The sequence below is a fragment of the Mus caroli genome, unplaced genomic scaffold, assembly GCF_978045245.1.
Source record: "Mus caroli unplaced genomic scaffold, Mus_caroli_1 scaffold_1, whole genome shotgun sequence".
NCBI lineage: Eukaryota > Metazoa > Chordata > Mammalia > Rodentia > Muridae > Mus > Mus caroli.
Window position 1 is genome coordinate 192,822,200 of NW_028227256.1, and position 18,128 is coordinate 192,840,327.

Consider the following 18,128-nt stretch of genomic DNA (forward strand, 5'->3'; position numbering starts at 1 on the left):
GGACAAGGATAGGTCAAAGTTTAGCTCCCTCCCTTTAAAGAAAAAGCATTGGGGAGGGTGCATTTTGAAATTTTGACCCATATCCTTTGGAGGTCTAGGAGAGCTCACTGTGTCCAGAAAGTTTTAGTTCCCAAGGCCTGTAGTTGTTGAAAAGCTAGGGAACCTGGCACTATTGGGGTAGGAGCTGATACCCTGCCTTTTCAGGTTCCCAGGCAGGCCTCTAGTATCCTGTCCTTGCTCAGGAGTTATCTTTACCCCCTGAAATCAAATACTACACATAGCACCCTGTAAAACTGCTTCCTTGTAAGCTTCACCGAGCTTGCTAAGTAAACATCCGCCCATGCTTCTGGAACAGAATTCATTTCTGCTTCCTGGTCATCCCTTGTTTTTCTGTTCTCAGTGCCCCACAGAATCATTTTAATGGAAGAAAGACCTAAAATTAGTCAGAGGCACCTAAGATGATTGCTTTAATCTTAGTAAAATTCTGAGGAGAGTAAATGGGCTTGTAGGAAGAAAAGTTTTCCTACACAGTGTCATCATACTTTGCAAGTCACCACTGCTGTCATGACCATTTCTCTGTGAAGACTTTAGCACAGTCTTGCTGTGTTACAGACCACAGTGGCCTCACTCCTCAAGTTCTATGGCTATGTTTGTCTCTACTCTGATCCCATGAATCTCTTGCTTGTTTCTCATGATTTACCTCTTGTCACTTCTACCTACCATGACATTCCTATTGCCATGGCACTGAGTTGCCACATCATTCACCAAGTTCATGAGATTTTGAGCTCACTCTGTGCTGATCCTACTTCCTTCTAGTTCCCCCTCCTGAAAGAGAAGGCTCTTTGGCAGAGCTCTTTGTTTATTTGATCCTGGGCTCATGGGTAAATCTGGAATGTCCTGACATGAACTTAGGCATGATTTTTGTTGTTGTTTTTGTTTGTCCCCCTCCCCCTGGAAAAGGAAACTGGAAAATGGAGATCTGAATAAGCAAAGGACCATTCTGGGGGCCTTGCCTTAAGTGACATCAAAGCCATATGCCTTTGCTCATCAGACCAGTAGGTAACTTCTTTATTGGCATACGCTACCCGGCAGCCCAGAAGGTGTAAATTTGAAGCACTTTTCCCTCGCTGGGATCCTGGCACAAATGCCCTGGGCTTCTTTTAAAACCAGGGAATACCAGGTTGTCTTCCAGGTGGTCCTTCTCTCTGATGGCTGAAATGTTAGCCAGGGTGGTTGTGTAAAAGCTGTATAGGATAGTTGGTATAGAAGAGGCGGTTGCCTGACCTCTTGTTCATCCTTCTGAAAGTTGCAAGATGCATTTTATGAATCAGCTTATTGCCTCAGGACCCAAACACATCTAAAACATCTAGTTAGAGGCTGGTGTAGAAAACATTTATATATATAAACATTAAATTATATATATAATAGTTGGAACATGAGCCTTGTTGAATGTGTCTGGTTATATAGGGTTCATTGGGTTAGTATCTGAGCTATTCTTAGTAGCATTGTCAGGGAAGGGGATGTTAGAAGCAGTGCTTTGCTGCTGTTAAGAGTTGTCACTACCCTAAAGTAACTTGTACCTGGCTCTGAAGCATCAGTGGAACTTTCCTCATAAGAGTTTCCGGGTATGTGGATGTGTTAAACTATTGCCCAAGGACTGGGGGTTTGTCTGGTTACCCATCCTAGGGAAGAAACAGGTTTTGGCTACATTAGGTCTAGGCTTGGCCGTCATTCTGTTGTCTTTTTTGTTGTCAGAAGGATCTTCTTGGGAAGAAATGACTCAGCAACAAATCTTAGATGTGTGGCCTTCCTGCCTTTTGGGAAGTAATTGAACATACCTAAGTAGATTCTAAAATTTTAAACACTGAATGAATAGACGTACATTACTCTGGATTTCTTTAGGCTGCTGTTTGGTTTATTTTTTAAAATACCTGACCTGATAGAAGGATCTCATTTGTGGAGTTAGCAAAAAATGTTTTAATTATGCTTTTTATCCTTAGGAAATTCAGGATTTAAAAGTCCTGATTTCATGCCCCAAAACAAAACAAACAAACAAGCAAAATGAACAAAAAAGAGACGAAATAAAAAGGCAAAAATAATGTCAGAAAACAGCCATGATTGTAATTTTGGACTTGTCTGTGACAGAAAGAGTTAATGAAATGGTGGTCTCATGGTGAGGACTATTTTAGCCTATGGCTAGGAGAAGCCCATATGGCTCAAGAAAAGATGATGCAACATTTAGTTAAGGACAGCCCTGGTTGATTTGAGCCCTGGGAGCTGCCATTCAAAGAGTTAAAGCTAGTCTTATTCCCATGAATCTCAAAGTGAAGAAGAAAGGCTGCAGAAATAGGGACCTGTGTGTTACGGAGCTGTTAGGTATGAAAAAGAAAGAAAAAAAAAAAAAAAAAAACAGGCTAAAATGTGTGGCCAAGAAAACAGAATGTAGGTCCAACTTTTTTTTTTTCCTTGTTTGACCAGCCTTGGCACTGCCCTCTGCCTCTCCAGAGGGAAAGCTGCAGTTCTGCTTCTGCAACACAAGGAGCAGACTGGAGAATTTAGATCTGCGTCACAGCGCTGAGAGAGAGAGAGAGAGAGAGAGAGAGAGAGAGAGAGAGAGAGAGAGAGAGAGAGAGGGAGAGGGAGAGGGAGAGGAGGGGGAGAGGAGGGGGAGAGGGACAGAGGAGGGGGAGAGGGACAGAGGAGAGAGAGGGATAGAAGAGAGAGGGGGAGACAGGAGGGGGGGGGGAGAAAGAGAGAGAGAGAGCCAGCATGAGCATACAAGCTGTCGATAGGTCTGCTAGCAGCAGCCGTGCTGCAGCGGAGAGAAAAATCAAGAAACAAGTCATAGCAACACTGGGCACCAGGTTCTGCCAAGCGTTCAGAAATCTGTTGGGTGTCCAGAGGCCTCTGGGTAGCCTAGGCTAAGATGTCACGCAAGGTGGCACAGGCAGTTCCCATGGGGAGGACGTGGGAATGGGTGGGGGCAGGAGTGAGTACAAGAGTTGGTAGGGTGGCAGTGGAAGGCTTAATCAGAGTGGATTCTGGAACATTCTGGACTGCGGCACCTTGTATCTGGACAGGGATTTGGGACTGCGCAGGAGACGACTGGTGGTCCGGTGTGGCTTAAGGACTTGATGGCGTAACCCACTTCTTCCACGTATGTATTTCTTGTGATAAGGGCAATGTCTAGGGTATGTGGATGTTGTTTTTCTTACCTTCTTTCTTGCCTTTTGCTATTTTGTTCTCTTGGAGGTTTATTTTATTTTATTTTTACTTTAATTTCTTCTCCCTTAGTGTCAGCTATTTAAGCCTGACCAGGATAGAGGACAGGAGTGAACCATCCCCGGCTTCCCACTTAACCTTTCACCCTTTACCCTGTTTTCTGCTGGTGGATGGAGAGACTGGTTTTCCAGGTTGTTTGGGTGTCAGTGTCCATCTGTGCAGGCTTATGGGAAAGGAAGAGAGAGAGAAGTGACAAGAAGCAGGCAAGAGGGAATGTTTTTCCAGGCATTCTCTTATTAAAACGTCTAGTTGTGGGCATCTGGGGTGGTGGAAGAGCATCGGCATAGGGTAGGGTGTGGGCTGGGAGAAGTGGGGTGATGCTGGGAGGTTGTCACTGCGTAGTTGAGAAAAGTGGGGAATGATGACGCAGTCACTGTTGCATCTTGTTAGGAGCTCTGTGGAGACAGGTAGTGAAGCTCCTGGGATCTGTGGGACCAGCAGAAGGGTTAAAGATGAGTCTAGGTGGGAAGCTAACATTTAGAGATTAAATGTCATCCTTTTGGCGTTGGAAAGTTGTTTACCTTGCTTTCTCTGTGTCTCCATGTTGGCTCCCTTCCAGTTCACATGTGATGGCCTTCCCTGTACTGCTGCATCATTAACTAAGTGACTGAGCTGGCCTTCCATTGGCCAGGGGAGGGCTCTTATTTCAGACACTTCCTCTCATTGGTGGGAGGGCCAATGGCAGGTGAAAACCTCTTTTTGATTGGCTAAGGACAGAGTATCAAATCTGAATTTGCATTTCACTTGCTTAAAGGGGAGGGAGAGAAGCCCAGCAGCTTCTAAAATCTCTTTTAGGGGTGTGCGTAGGTGCGTGAGTCTGCCTGCTTCAGACTGCCCAACTGAAGCGTCTTCCTTTACCTTTTTTTAAAATTTCAGGAACTATGAGGAAAAGCTTAAAATGCCTCAAACTTTTTTTTTTTTTTTTTGGAGGGAGGAGACTGGGGAGATGGATTTGAAGAGGATTGACCAAATTGGAAGAAAATATTTGTCCTCTGCTTTGGTGTCAGAAAAGGGAATTTTCCAATCTGCCACACCTCAGTGTTGCGGCAAAAATAATTCTTGGCTCCCCTGGAAACTATCGGGCAAGGTAGGGCAGAACTGCTGCTGCTATTGAATGGGCTGCTCCCAAGTGAACAGATCTGCGTTGATGCTCTGGTCGTCCAAAAGTCCTCAAATCAGCTCTGAGCTGAGCCCACTATTGGAAGAATCTGCCTTTTGGAAGTTGCCGCTACCTTGTGCTTGGGAAGGTAAGGATGGGGACTAACCTCAGAGTATTGCTTGGAAACTGGCTGTTATGATGTTTCTCAAAAAGTAAGTGGGTAAGGCTTTGAAGGACTCTCTTTAGAATGATTTGTCAGTCTAGGGAACCAGGAGATGAATGAAACTGGGGCGGCAGCAGCTGTCTTGTACTGGGGGAAAGCTAGAAAATTAGAGTTCTGGCACCCCATCTTATCCTTGTAATGGGTCTCATATTTGTGGGAGGGGGTTTGCTTGGCCCTGCACCATGCGTAGTGACTCCACCCATGACTGCGCATCCAGAGCAAGAACGCATTGCACCCTGGGTCTCTGGCCTGGGACAAACACCTCCCTCCTTGTTATATAACTCAGGGTGGCCTGTGCCTTCTCAAGCCTCCTTTGCAACTCTACCACCCCACTCCTTGCCGCTCACAGCTGAGGGTCTGTTAGGGAACAGTGGGAGTTTCCCTCCCTGAATGAGTTAGCCACTTAGTGACCAAATTTGAGCACAGAAATGATCTGCTGTCTCATCTGAGGACATGGACCCCAGAATGTCCTTCTGAGTATCCTGTGTCACCTGTAGTCCCTGGCTTAGAGGTGGGGATAATGCCTTCCTTTCCCTTTTATCCTTTCTAGTTTGGGGGCAGGGACTTTCTTAAGGGAAGGAGTGAAAACCTTTTGGGAGGGGGTTGGCAGTGTCCCTTCCTTGTCTCTAGCTTTCCTTTTCCTGGCTGGGTTTACACTCTGGATTCCTTTGAGGCTGCCATTTTGAAGGCAGATCTGCTTGTCCTTTACATGGTTGGCCCTGCTGTGCTAATTCTAAGGAGTGGGTGGGGATTTAAAAAGGGGTCTCTGATAGAGGGATACAGTCACTGTATAGGTAGATGCAGTTATGATTGTTGCAGTGAAGGTGGTCTGAAAGTAGAACTGCCTGGTTCCATGCTGGGTCACAGCACTGGGTGGAGGTCTAAATGGAAGCCTTCTGGGTCAGGGTTCCATGGCGCGGGACCCCATCTTTACCAGAGTATGACTACTTGGCTTCCCTGCCCTAGTCAGCCTAAACCAGAGATGTTCCACCATGTGCCTAGTGATGGAGGAGAGTGAAAGCAGACATAGGAGCTCATCTCAGATGTGGTAGACCTGTGGTTTGTGTTTTTCAAAAAGCCCCTCTGTCTCTGTCTCTGTCTCTTCTCGTTTCTTCTCTCTCTCTCTCTCTCTCTCTCTCTCTCTCTCTCTCTCTCTCTCTCTCTCTCTCTCTCTCTCTCTCTCTCTCTCTCTCTCTGCCTCTATATGGAGACATGGGTTGAGGTCCACAGCAGGCAGCAGCATTTGGTCAAATGCCTTTCCTCCTTGCCCCCTGCCAGGGCCACAGTTCTAATTGCTGTTCTTTAGTGAGGCTCCCTGCTGCCCAACCCTTTCTAGACCCTTCTGCAGATAGCGGCCATCTTGTCTGCCTGCTCAGAGATTTAAAATGGTTTCCCATTGTCAGCTTGAAATTCCTCCTATTCGGTAAGTACTCTGAGCTGACTACAAGTGGCCTTAGCTTTCTCAAGAAGCCTTCCTCGGGTGAAAACCAGACCACCCATATTTCCCTGGGTTTCTTTTCTCCCTAATTTCAATATGGCTATTTTTCCATGCCTGCGATCTACCTGTTGCACGGCCACTGTCTTTAAGGACCTCTCCCTGAGCACCCTATAAAGAAGAAATCCCTGTAACCACTATTACGAGTCTCCTTCCTTTCATGCTTTTTTTTTTATGTGTGGTTCCGTGTATTCTCTATCAGAGTTTGTGCTCCAGTAAGAAGCCAGGGGCAGGAAGGCATCCCTATTCAGAACCCCTCATGCCGGATGCCATGTTTCCTCACGAATGCTACTTGGGTTGTTTGCTTGTTTGTTTGTTTTTGTTTTATCATAACCCTTTAGGGAGAATCCTGTGGCTGACAAGAATCCCAGCCTTCAAAAATCTTTTTTCCTCCATGTTTCCAAGATGACACCCTCAAATGTGACTATTTAGAAGGTGACACCCTCAAATGTAGCTATTTTAGGAATATTGTAAGTCTCTAAAGTTGTGTAAGGTCATTCAGCTGGTCCTTTTCCTTCATGGCCAGGTTAAGTCAAGATGATATATTTTTTTTTGTACCTGAAATGAACAAACCTCAGTTGTTTTGCGTGCCTTCCTCCTGGAAGAGCAGGCAGAGGTGGGTAGGTAGGAACACCTGCAGAGGAGGGTAAGCCCAGTCACTGAGATAGGTACAGACACTGGACTATACCAGGTCTGTATACCCCAATCTCAGTTGGCTGATTTTAGACAGGTTATCCTATTTCATGCCTAAGTGCCCTTAGTCTGTGAAGTAGATTCCTAGCAGCCTGTTCTGTAGGAATGTCCACCGTATTTTCTGTTCTTCGTAGATTTGGCTCAAGCCCTCTTTCCCTGCCTGGAGACTTATTGGGGATGTAAAATTAGAGAATAGCAGGTGACCAGCAAATTAGGGGAGGATTAAATACTTCCAAGTTGTCACAGCAAGAAGAAAGAGGAATATCTCAGGAGTTTGACCTCAAGCCTGCAAAGTGGTGGTATTCTACCAGGAGTGAGTACACCTTTGTTTCTGAAGGGATGAGGTGATGGTCGAGGTAGAACAGGGGTTAAGCAGGGGTGTTTCTGAGAGCCTTCTGATGGTAGATTTGTTTGTTTTCTTGCTGAATCTCAACAGTGTCTGTATGCTTCCTGATGCTGTTGAGTCCTGTGGGAGGAGAATCTGAGCACCCTGATGCCCCTTATCCCCAATTCTGGACTGTGGAGCTGAGAGTGACAACAGCCAGTGAGTCCTTTGTCAACAGCAATCTGGGCCCTGGTGACGGCTGCTTTGTTTTCTCTCTCTCTCTCTCTCTCTCTCTCTCTCTCTCTCTCTCTCTCTCTCTCTCTCTCTCTCTCTCTCTCTCTCCCCCACCCCCGTGTGTGTGTGTGTGTGTGTGTGTGTGTGTGTGTGTGTGTTTCCTTTTTTTCCTCTTTAGAAGATGACTCAGTGTATCTAGAGTCGGAAGATGGAACTCTCAGCTGAACAGCCAGAATATTCTGACAACATGAAAGCAATAAAAACAGCTCATTGGTGCTCTGGGCTGATTCTCTGACTTCAGTCATTTTTACTGAAGGCAGGATAGTGAGAAGGCCACTACTGGGCTTCAGAGCTGGGGAGACATGAGGCACCTCACAAGAGCCCTGAGACCCTTGGATTTTGGATTTAGAGGCAAGAAGGCTGGTTATATTATTTAGTGAACTTAGAAAACAATGTCCTTTTCTTTTCTCTTCTTCTCTCCCCCCTCCTTCTTTTTCTTTTTTGTTTTAAAGAATTCTTCTCACTGGTCCTCAGTGATAGACTTATTTCCAGAGCCAGATACCCCTTTGGTATTTCTCAGTGGATCTGTCTGTGATAGGCGTGTTGGTCTTATTGAGGATAAAAGGTAACTCCTACTTCCCAAGAGTGGGCAAGGAGACCCTCCATGACAGTGACACTATAGTCTCCTGGAGTAAATGCTCCAATGGAGGCATGATGCTTGAATACCCTTCATCTTTTGAGCTTGGATGTGGTCTGCCTCACTTGCCCTAACCTGAAGGCAGCTCCCCAGTCTCAGCTTCCCCTTTCCTTGTGCTGGCATGTCAGAGCTTACTCTTTTCCTTTCATCTTCCTCATTCCCTCCAAAATGAGTTCTCCCCACACCTTCCCCCTGCCTCTTTAGCACATTATCATGGAAACTCTGGGTTCTAGGCTTTTCCTGCAGCATTGCACTAAAGACACATGATTCCCCTGCCATACCTATCATACCTTCATTGCAATTGTATCCTGGACAAACTATTACCTTTTCTCTCTGCCATCCTTGGCACAGTCTAGGGTGAGGATCAAACAATTTAAGTTTGGGGATAGGAGACATCCTGGCCCTCACCTCCATCCAGACTTTTGCCAGGAACCATTTTTAATTCCTGTATTTTCTAGCACTAATTTTAAGGTAGACATTTGCCACCAAAGCACCTCTTCTCCCAAAGGGCCATCTAAAATGACTCATTTGGGATTTCTGGGAGGTGCATCTCTTGGGCCTGAGAACAAATGGTGGCCAGGAAATATGACTGAGGTCACAGAAGAGTAGAGAAGAGCAGGCATAGGAACTAGCTGTCTAAACTCACAGTCTAGACCCACCAAAAGTGTCTGAAGCCCTTAGATTTTGTGTCTGAGTAGAGAGCATTTTGGCTAGTAAGGCTGCATTAGTGTAGAAGTTGGGAACTTGGGGACCATACTTCTAGGTTCTGAGCTATGCGTATAATGAAAGCCTAGCTACCATGCTTCAGAGAACTCTGTTGTCTCATGTTCACTTGTCAAAGCCATGGTAGATAGGCACTCCTGGGTCAGATCTTGTATCCACAGGTACTGCTTCTTCTCCACATTGCTCTGGCCAGTATTATCTTGCATCTGTCACAGCAGAGAACTATTGTCCCAGTGGCTACATAAAACTCCAATTGCAAGTTGTTGCTTGATTGGTTTTGTGTGCTGAGCCTAGCTGATCTCCCTTCCTCTTTTTCCTAACAGAGAATTTTGTAGAGTACAGCTCCATCTGTAAGTAGGTGACAATCTCTTGGCAACACAGGCTCAGCTGAGGATGGTGTTTGTGCATCTAAGCCATCATACTAGAGCAGTTTGCCTACATTTTTGTGGAATGGCAAAGAGGACCTGCTTGACCACCCTTCTTTCTATGGGTAAGTGTTCATCCTCATTTTTATACATTCTTTTCTGCCTTCAAATGTGAAAGTTTGATAGGTATTTGTAATCCTGGACTGCTATATCTTCTTTCTTCCTCTCCTATGTGCCCCACCTTTTGTCTTTCAAAAGGAAATGTTGCAATTCAGTGTTCGGCCACAATATATCTGTCTTCCTTAGATTCATACTTTAGAAGCCAGTTTTCTCTAAAATGGATCCAGGAGACATGTCTTTGGTGAGAAGTGTTAATTAATAGCCTCATGAAGGACCCTGCTGCACTCACTGTGCCCAGCTTGTGCTGAGGCTTCTAGCTGGCTGGCTGCATGAGGATGGTCTTTGCCAGCACCTGGCATAGATCTGCCAAGTTCTAGCTCCAAATCTCTAGGCTGTAGGAACCTCAACTATATATAGCCTTGAGCTAAGTAGATCTTAGCAGACATGTCTACCCTTCCCTGTGAGAGAAGAGTACTTCTATCATAACTACAGTGTGGAAAATGAGTTATCTTCAAGGGCTGGAAGGTGTGTATTTCCGTATCAGGCTTGGGTCTGCCATACTTACTCTTCTTTTTCCTGTTTCAGGTGCTGAAAGATGAAAAGTCATGCTGGATGAGGTTGCTGAGGTGGGATGAGGGCCAGTAGGATGCCATGTATAGAGAAGGAAAGACTTGGAGCACTCCATGTGGCCAAAGGTGGTTATGCCCTACATCAAACCCCAGCTTCCAATGTCTCCTCTGTTTCCTGCTTAATTTGCTCTGCTCAAAGATACCTTTTGACCTTTCCTCATTCTTTTGGACCTTTTGCTCTCTCTGTTTTCATCTACCCCTGCCTGTTCTTCCATTTGTTTTTTCTTTAGGATGAATGAAAATATTTTCAGCTACTGATCCAGCAGCCATATTTATTCTTTGCCTTCTCTTGTCTTCTTTGCCTTCATCCTAATTAAGCAAGGCAGAAAGGGCTAATTGTCTTGGGAAGGAAGGTGGTTAGAAAATAAAAGCCCATGTTGTTCAGTGGTAGGGCCTAGTAGGTTAGATGGTCTTCCTTCTTGTAGGTACTGTTGAGCCACCAATTTGTGTGATTCCTTGACCTCAAGTATAGTTTAATATAACATGGGCCTGGTCTTGTGGGTAGATTAAAATCAAGCTGCTGATTAGAAAGGAGAAGCAACAAAGAAAATGTCTGATCATGCCTCTAAGGTAGGTGGAGTGTGGCTGTTCCCTGGATCTATTCCCTTAAACCTTACCATTCCAAACCTCCAACAATTATCTTTTTCTTTCCATCCTCCCCCTGGCTTTTCTGTAAATGGGTGACTAGCAGAGTGCTAAGATAAAGGCAGCCTGCTCAACTAGCTAGGCCATGAGATGTTTGGAAAATATCTGGGCAGCACTGTAGACAGGGTAGCTCCTTGGCTACTGACAGCTAACCTGAGCTTATTCAGGGTGTAATTCCCATACCATCCCTGAGGTCCTGGGAGCTGCCCAGGGTGCAAACATGCTCTTTCCTTTTAGAGTGGGTATTTGTCTTACTCTGGACACACTGAGCTTTAAGGGGGCTTAGGCTAAGCCTGGGATATAGCTTATACTGGGCTGAGCAGTAACTAGATTCTGGATTTTTCCCTACTTGGAATTTTTCTTTGAATGAATTGTTTTTTCTTTAGGTCTTCAATTGTCTTCAAATTATCTCCAGGTACTCAACAGAGTTACATATGCTTTTTCTCTGCCTTACAATAACAGCAATGTTGAGTTAAAGTGATGATGTCCCTCAGAAGTAGGAAGACAACCGAATTGTAAACAAATCAGAAAGCAGCAGGTACTTGCTGTGACATTCAAAAGTCCCTGTCCATCATTGCTGGCAGTGTTCTTAGCCAATAGGGCCAGTGGGAACTAACTAATAGCCAGAGATTTAGGGTCTAAGGAAAAAGGAATTATCCTGGATAATTCTACTAGGTACCTGTGAGATCTCAATCCCAGCTATCTAATGTAGCTACTCTGCTGGCACCATGTAGATGTGTTTCTCCTTCCTTGCTCCCTCCCACTACTGTCCAAGGAAGACAAATGAATCTCACCTCATACGTTTAATTGTCTTGTTTTTCCCTTTAAGGCAAGCCTTTGAGGTCCTTGCCAAGAAAAGTCAGTTTTGATAAGTTTTCTATTACTTCAAGGAGCTGAACAAGTTCAGTCACTTCCTCAGTAGTGTGTGAGGGGTAGCAGAGGGTTAGAAGAACTGATGTTTAAATGAAGAGGTGAGTTCAATCAGCTCTGCAGCTGGGAGATAGAAAGGAATAAACCTAGTTCAAGATGATACCCACTGGTGTGCTAGAGCCAGATGTGCTTTGCCTTGCTCCTAGCCTCAGCCTGGCTTCTGTTGTGTGACAGGCAGCACTGTGTGTTGCCAGCCAAGTAGGCATGGCAGTTAACATGCCTTGAGTAGGATATAGGCATGCCTGGCACTTTTTCCTTGACCTCTGAGTCTCTAAGGTCTAGAAGACAGTTGTGGTACTAAAGCTGAGACAGCATAGCCATAGAATACAAAGTACCTTACTCAGAGCCCTTATTGGGCCATACCATCTGGGTTCTACTGAATCCTGTTCTTACTGGGGCTATGAATTGTTCAAATGATATCTTGGCTCTATTCTCTGGCTTGGGTATGTCCCCAATACTGCAGCTTTAGAGGAGGACGTGAACTCTCACAGGTAATTTCTTTAAACATATCGCCAGCCTTTAGGATAAGTAAGAGATACTGCCCTAGTCACCCTGCCATCTATGGGAGGTTCTTGTTTTCCTTAATTTATCTGATCAATGGCCATGAGAAAAGTATACACTGGTTTGGATCCTTGCTGGTTCCTTCCAACTGCTTTTAGGCTGATAAGCAAGAAAATACTCTTGAAGCCTCATAGTCTGCAGAATTTGATGCTGTGGAATGATACCTATGTGAATAGAGTATAGAAATAGGTTGGAAGGAACTTCATAGAGCCATGTTTCTTTGTGGTTGGATAAAAGAAACAAGTCATGAGGTTGGATATGTGGGAAGACATATCCAAATGTCTAGGCTGTAGGTGGGATGGAGCCCAGATGAATCTCTAACGAGGCAAGGAGATGGGATCAGATATCTTGGTCCCCATATTCCATCCATGGAAAAGGAGACTGCCCTCTCACCATTGGTGACACAGATTATTTCCCTTTGATTGTTATGAAAGTATAATTATTAAATGACTTAAGTCAAATTCACACAATTGATGAGTGATGTTGAGGTTTGCTTCAGCACCTCTAATTCCAAAGCCATGTTTTCTCCTCACCCTTGGGCTAAAAGTTAGACATTTTGTGAATTAACATCCCCAAGAAACAATATAATCTACAATATAAGCAAACTATGTCCCAGTTAGACTGTCCACATTCCTTTTTGGGGGGATGTGTGGCAGATATTATTTGGTGTCCATGGAAATGAAAAATATCTTCTAGATATTGGTGGATATACTAGAAGCTGGAGGTACAGAGCCCTGAGACTAGATTTCTTCTTGTACTGTGGGTATAAAATTGTCTATAATATAGCAGCATAAAATACACAGTAGCCACAGATAACATTGTGTGTGAAGGAAGAGGAAGGCATCACTCATTGAAAATATGGTGACTAATTTCTGTCGTGTTAGCACTCAGGAGGCTAAAGTAGGAGAGTTGAGTTCTAAGCTGGCCTAGGCTAGCTTAGATTAAGACCCTGTCTCAAACACCTCCCCCTCCAAAAGGAAAAAAAAAAAACCACACAAAGAAAATCACAGTGAGGAGAGTGGAAAGAAGAGGCCCAGATGACAGATAGCCAAGCCCATGTTAGTTGGGCTATCTTCCAAAAGGTTAGAATTGATATGGATACCAACTCTTCTTTTCTCAAGTTAAACAAATCCTTACACATTCTTGGTAGCTCATAAAAGCATGTACTAGGTTAAGAATTGGTGGGAGGAGAGGTCAGACTCTGAGTCACCAGTCATTTGGTATAGCCGCCCTTTTTCTTCTTTAGCCCTCATCAGGCATCAGCTGCTTTTGTGCCTCAGTCTAATCACCACACCTCTCATCCCTGCAGCACAAGGAACATTCAGCCAGATCTTTGCTAAGTCACTGACAGTATGTACCTGCAGGAGGCTAATTTGAATAGTAGTCTTTTCTGGGACCATGGTTTCTACAGAGAATGGACAGGACCAGGTTGGGAGACATCACCTGCAGTTAGGCGCTTTGTGTACATTGTGTGCTCTGTGAGGTTGAGGCAGGCCATTGGTGCTAAGCCATAAGAGCTTCTGCTCCATGTGTTCAACTTCAGGATTCAGAACTTGTTTACCTGGGAAGAGGTGACTAAGGTGAGCCATATGTAATTCCCTCCTCCTTGCCCAACACTGCTACGTGGGACTACTCAAAATACAGGATCTGTCACTGGCTGAAGGTATCAAAATCTGCATAGGGATAAAGGTGTGTGTGTTTGGAGGTTATAGCATGGGAAAGTAAGTCAGGGAAAATGGATTTATGTTGTTTTGTGTTCATGCCCATGTCCTCAGTTTACTTGTCTATGAAACAGGTTTTGAATGAGGATCCTGTTGGAGGTTCCAACTCATCTTGCTCCTTAGGCCTGTCCTGAATATTTGTGAAGGTTTTGTTTAGCTAGAAACTCAGGGTCAGGAAAATGAACCCAACCTGCAAAGAGAGAAAGGAGGGATCTTGAAGTCCTAAGTGCAACCAAATTTAGTTCCAAAGAAGCACTCTAGCACTAGTCTGAATGATAATTGGTGATGGACATTAAGTGGGTAGTAGGAGTGGGTTTTGGGTGGGTGGCAGTGAAGAGAAGGGGTTAACTGAGTAGAGGTAGCTGGTGAGGACTTACCAGGTGGAAGGATATGGCACTGTTCTCTCTTACAGACAAGTAGGAGATAAGCATATGGGAGCTGGCTGTTATGCAGGGTTCAGATTGAGAGACCATGTATGTTCAAGAAAGGTATTCTGTTCAAGGTCTGCCTTTGTGGGAAGAGGACTTTGCATTTATTTATCCTCTTTTTCTTGTATGGTTGAGACTCTAACCCAGCTACAATGTGACAAAAATTCTCCAAAGCTGTCTGAGTAGGTGCCCCTGTGCCAGGGAACAAGTAGAACAGTCTTAAGGAAGTAAGGAGCTTTAAGGAGCCTTAAAATTACTACACAGATCTCTTCACATTAGCTGGTTCACTGGGTCTTTGCACAACACTGAGAAGAGAGGTAGCATTGGTCCTGTCATTATTGAACTGAGCCAGGAAGAACCTACTCAGAACCACATCGCTTCGAACTTGAAGTTTCAAACTTCAATTTCTAACCTAGGTCCCCTGTTCCAGCTAGACCAGGGGTTGGAGTGAAACTTAGATGTCCTTAGCAATGTTCTGCATCTCTGAGATCTTCACTTCCTACTTTGCACATTGGAGAGAGGATGGAAAGCTCCTAATGCCTTTCTTCTCCTTCCCACTGCTCCTCTGATTCCTAGGAGCTCTTGTGCTATCTGGCTTGCACTTCTTGGCTAGAATGCCAGTCATTCCCCATGTTCCTGGAGAGGTTTCTTGTTAAGCCATTTTGACATCTTCATATTGTTTTCCCTGTGAATTCTGGCATATTTTTGTTGTGTGTTGCTCACTGTGGCATCTTTGAGGTTTTCCCATCCTATTTATTAGGGATGCCTGGAGCTTTCTCAGCAAGTGTATCATGTTTGTGTTACCTGTTTGTTGGCCACTGGAACCACTGGCTAATGTACTGCATAGTTAGATGCTAGAAATACTGTCATTAGCTCAGAACCCCTGCCTCATGATCAGTATAGGAGAATGGGTTTCTTCTGTATATGAAATGCTGGTGAGAGAAGTGATGGGCCCTAGGTTTCTTTGAGTCCTGAAAACAGTCCTCATTCTTTTAAGGGCATTGAGGCTGTATCACCTCTTGGCTGTTCAGCCTCTAAGTGACCTTAATTTTAATAGACCCAGGGATCTGATAGAGGGATTGAAAAGTGCTTGCCACAGGATCCCCAATGAAGGAGCTAGAGAAAGTACCCAAGGAGCTGAAGGGGTTTGCAGCCCCATGGGAGGAACAACAATATGAACTAACCAGTACCCCCAGAGCTCCCTGGGACTAAACCACCAATCATAGAAAATACATGATGGGACTTGGGGCTCTAACTGTATATGTAACAGAGGATGGCCTAGTCAGTTATCAATGGGAGGAGAGGCCCTAGATCCTGTGAAGATTCTATGCCCCATTATAGGGGAATACCAGGGCCAGGAATGGGAGTGGGTGGGTTGAGGATCAGGGGAGGAGGGAGGAGATAGGGGATTTTCAGAGGGGAAACTAGGAAAGGGGATAACATTTGAAATGTAAATAAAGAAAATATCTAATAAAAAAATAAATTTAAAAAGAAAAGGAAAAGGAAAAGAAAAGAAAAGAAAAGAAAAAAGAAAAGAAAAGTGCTTGCCTTTACTTATCGTGGACTTAGGCATGAAGGGTTAGACTTCATGAGTGTTCCATTCAGGGCAATTGAGGTTGGATGGGGTAAGCAAAATCTGTGTCTGTCTTTGTGTTCCTTGAACAAATCTCTGTTTGTCTTCACAACAGGTACATGGGAGCACTTTTAGTGAAGGATGCATTTAACAGCCTTCTATTACTTTGTACTGTATTAGAGCTGGTTCTTTCTAGTCACCTGGAGAATGCAAAAGAGAGTGGATCCAACCCAAAGTTGTGAGGGAAATTCATGTAGATATCATGTAACTTTGCTGAGTTCCCCAGGGAAGATAGACCTTCCTGAGGAGACATTGTCTGCTCTTGTCCGGTCTGCCTAGTTCTGAAGCTATAGTACTTTGAAACTGTGTGTGGTGAGGTTACTAGGATATAAAGTGGCTCCTTTGTATCAATCCCAGCTACCTTTGTGCCATTCTTAAGGCTGAAGACTGGGAGAGACAATGTAGGCATAGAACCTGGGACTATAACCCATTTACCTTTGCAGAGAGAACTTCTGCCACTGAGCTTAGGAATTTTTCTTAATTTTTATACAAGAAGTAGAGAAAGTATATGCTGTCTCTCATATCTTCCAGGGAAGATCTGCTCTATTCCTGTATTTGTATCATTACTACCCCTATCCTGGGTCATTCCTCCCAGTGAAGAGGACTCTTGACAAGGATTATGGATGGTAGAGAAAGCCAGATCAGATGAGATTTTCTAGAAGAGTTTTCTAGAAGAGTTTTGGAGTAAATCTACAGCTCTGATAGTCACAGGCATTGTCTATGGTGCTAGAGACTTAGGTGTATGTTCAAGAAGATGGACTACTTAGAAGAACTCCAGAGTGTGAAATACTTAATGGCTTAATGAATGTTATATTAAGTATAGAAAATCCTGTGTCTTTTTGTGTTATTACTAGCTGTATATTTAGTATCAGAAGACTGGATGTGTCGACAGGCTGGGAATGGTTAAGTGAGTTGTATCAAGTTCACACTTACTATTGACTTTCTCCCTCCTTCCTTTTCTATTTCCTACTCTCCTGCATTCCTTAGCCATTTCTAAATACAGTCACTTATCTATGGAGTATTGGATCTACAGATGCTGAAGCCCCTCTGTGAAATGAAATTATTTTCACTTAATTTACACATAATCTTTTATAAACTCTTTAAACCATGCCCAGATTTCTTCTAATACTTAATTCAAAAAAAATGCTGTCAAATTATTGTTTTAAGAATTCTTTAGAGGATAGTGGCAAAAAAAATCTGTGTATTTAAGGTAAAGGTGTAGTTCATATTTATATATACATGTTCATGGACAATGATTGGAGTGCAGGAATGCAAAACCTGGGGATATACAGAGCTGACTATAGTTGCCTTTGAAGTTACATTGCTACATTCTTGAAGTACAGTTCTTCTGGTATCAGTGAATGGAGTGACTTTGATTTAGAATGTAAATGGACTGCCCACTGCAGGGACCCTTCCATCTCCAGGTTTAGCTTCCTATTGGCCTCAGAAGAGAACCATTTTCCCTATAGTATGTACCTAATTTTTGGGAAGTGGTTGTTTAGGTATGCAAATCCTAAACCTAATTAGCTGTTATTTCTTTTCAGCTCAAATCCTAATGGCCTTGGATGTCTAAGACCTTGGATGTCTCTTTGCTAGGTAAGAAAGGCCAGAGTGAGTTGGCACAGAGGAGGGGACACTGCCTTTGGCCACTGGCTGCTCTCCAAAACAGGTGAACTTTGTGCTTGAAAGGAATGCCATTTACTCATTTGGGCCTAATAGAAGTTTCTTGTATTTTCTCTCCTTTTTGCCCCTCCTTTCTCTCCTTTACCCCTCCCCCATCCTTGCTGCTTCCTCAACCACCAAAGAATTTAATCTGCTGCGCAACAAACAATACAGTTATAAAACTTTGAAAACAAGACGGGGTAGCCTCTCCAACAAGGGAAAGGGCATGCTGGATGATGTCCCCAGGGAACATGTCAGGCTTGTATAAAGCCTGTGAGAGCCTAACTGACTGGGTAACTGGGTGCCTGCTCTGCCCAGTGCTAAGCTATCCCTAGTCCAGAGAAGGAATCTAAATGAAAGAGGTCAGAGAAGGGCTTATAAAAGGGAATCTGTGTGTTTTCTCCCTCTGATTTGAGGGGAATGCACTAAACTGTGCAACTTCCTCCTCTGCTTCCTCTCTCTCCTCTCCCTCCTTTTCCATTTTCTCCCTCCTACCTCCCTTAATCCTCCACCTCCTCCTCATTGTTCTTAAGACTAGCAGACAGAAGTAATGATAATAGAAAAGGGTTAGAATAGCAGTGTAGGTGCTACTACTGGCTGGGCCTGCCAAAGATGAAACAGGGTTTGAGGCTTTTGCCACCCACAAGCTCAGATCTATCTCTG

The 18,128-nt window shown here is 44.2% G+C and overlaps 1 long non-coding RNA gene across 4 annotated transcripts in view; it reads left to right on the forward strand.

Moving 5' to 3' along the window:
* The window catches only part of LOC115031511 (uncharacterized), a 50,459-nt gene extending 34,751 nt beyond the window's left edge, over window positions 1–15,708 (forward strand). For 2 of the 4 annotated variants that reach the window (XR_015048680.1, XR_015048679.1), the window contains 3 exons: window positions 3,081–7,105; window positions 7,229–9,261; window positions 9,842–15,708. This is a non-coding gene — a long non-coding RNA (uncharacterized LOC115031511). Of the gene's footprint in view, window positions 1–2,462; window positions 7,106–7,228; window positions 9,262–9,841 lie in introns of those variants that run through there. The other 2 variants (XR_015048678.1, XR_015048682.1) reach the window with 2 other exon arrangements.
* The last annotated feature ends 2,420 nt before the right edge of the window (window positions 15,709–18,128 follow it).